General features: G+C 42.2%; 1 pseudogene across 1 annotated transcript in view; it reads left to right on the top strand.

The window, feature by feature from the left end:
* Positions 1-2,111, top strand: part of LOC105530128 — a 56,785-nt pseudogene that overhangs the window by 7,439 nt on the left and 47,235 nt on the right. The window contains exon 3 of the transcript XR_001004600.1: positions 794-870. The product of XR_001004600.1 is annotated as a putative EGF-like module-containing mucin-like hormone receptor-like 4 (transcript). The remainder of the gene's footprint in view (positions 1-793; positions 871-2,111) is intronic.

Below are 2,111 nucleotides of genomic sequence, written 5' to 3'. Positions count from 1 at the left end.
ATTAACACTGATTTCTTGTATGTCACCCTGATGTGTTGGGATCCTCTGCTATATACTCCCACATCGTCATGTCCTATTTATTATTGATTGATTGATTGATTTTGGGAAGTCCTGTTTTATTTTATTTTAGGTTTGGGTGTGGTATATGTGCAGGTTTGTTGCGTGGGTAAATTGCGTGTCTCTGGGGTTTGGTGTATGAATGTTTCCATCACCCAGGTAGTGGGCATAGTACCCAATCAGTAGCTTTTCAGCCCTCGTCAGCCTCCCACCCTCTCCCTCTAGTAGTCCCCAGTGTCTATAGTTCCCATCCTTTTGTCCACATGTCATGTTCTATTTATTAAGAGCATCCCTTGCAATTGCTTAATTATTTATTCATAATAACTTGCTGAATGACTTTCATGCCAAACTTCAGATTCCACAAGGGGACACCTTTGTTTCTTTTCCTAGCCTATATCCATATATTTCAGCATTGTGCTTGGTTTTGAGTAGGTGCTCAATAAACAGGGTTGACTAAAGTAATGGGTTGGTGCAAAAGTAATGGCGGTTTTTGCCATTACTTTCAATAGCAAAGATTGCTATGACTTTTGCACCAACTCAATATGGAACTGGAAGCCCCATTCTAATTCTCTTTTATAATTCTAGTGTGCAATACTTTTTAGGCTTCTTAGAGGGGAATTAGGATGGGCTGCAGAAGTATTAGGGAAAGACTCAACTTGAGGGTGATTGGAGGAAGGGATGTAAGCAGGGTGTATTTTCTCCCACATCTCTTTCAATGACATCTTTTCTTTCACAGAGGACGACAGTCAAGGGACACAGGCAAAAGTGGATATTTGGGTGAGTGGGGTGAAGCCTGGATTTGGGAAACAGCTGGTATGTATAACTATGTCATTCTCCTACCCAAACATTAACATGTCTTCCTGTGATTTTTAGGGCAGGGTAGTTCTATCCAGGGATAATTTTGTCCTCCATTCCAAGGTTATCTGTGAATGTCTGGGGACACTTTTGGTTGTCATACCTTCGGGGTGATATGTGTGACTGGCATCTGGTGGATAGAGACCAGGGATACAGCTCAACAACCTACAGTGCCTGGGACAGCTTCCCACAATTAAGAAGTTCCTGGTGCCACATGTCCATAGAGAAAAAGAAATACGAGGGTAGGGGGAAAGTGCCTCAGCTGTCATTCAAAGACCTGCATCAAGCACCTAGATTCTCAATGCCACACGCACCTTGTAGCACCTTAATAAATATCGTTGCCTTCTGGGCTCCCCACTCCAACACTTGTGCATATTCCTTATTTCTTACATTTCAGTGAGAGTCAATCTAATTAGCTTTATTTTTTTGAAGGAAAATCTGAGAAGAAATGGAAGCAGAGAAGACATTGCAAGACAGGCTACTCAACTAATTCAGAGAGTGGAGTTGAAGATCTGGAATGACAGTTTTGCTTCTCCAGGAAAGGGTCGAATTTCTGACTTAGATGTAGGTAAGAGAGGCTGAGTAGAGTCTTTATCACCCTCCGTAAAGACCATTAAGAGGTCTGGGTCCTGGCTTTGCCAGGGTTTCTGAATGATGAAATCTGTGGGTTTCCAGGATCATAGACCCTCTACACCAACATTCTACATGAGAAGGACTCTGTTTTCAAAAATGCAAATTCAAGGGACAAGAGAATAAACCAGCTCTCGTCTTCTTTTCAGCTTCCCTTGGTATGATGGAAAGTATTTAAGAGCATATTCACCACGCCTCCATAGCTAGAGGATAGAAAAAACCACGGTTATTTTCCTACTCTACTCTCACATAGTAACGAGAACACAGAATACTTCATCTCTGGTCACCAAAATATGTGTGGGCTCATTTTCCACACTGATTGCACAGTTCTCCAGTGGATACCAGCTGGGTGTTCTATAATTCAATTATGACATTATCTGACATTCTCTACCAAAGATAGTGTCAGATCCCATAGGCTGCAGGCTTAATCCCACAAAACTGTTCTTCACCTCAAATGCCAATCTCAAGTTCTAGGTTGTAACCTGTACGTCCGACTGACAGGCTACACATTAGAGTCCCACAACCCCTTCCTTGGGTTTGAGTAATTTGCTAGAGTGACTCACTTAACT

The sequence above is a fragment of the Mandrillus leucophaeus genome, unplaced genomic scaffold (genome assembly GCF_000951045.1).
Source record: "Mandrillus leucophaeus isolate KB7577 unplaced genomic scaffold, Mleu.le_1.0 Scaffold8, whole genome shotgun sequence".
In the NCBI taxonomy this organism is placed as follows: Eukaryota; Metazoa; Chordata; class Mammalia; order Primates; family Cercopithecidae; genus Mandrillus; species Mandrillus leucophaeus.
This window is presented reverse-complemented; position numbering and strand designations above follow the sequence as displayed.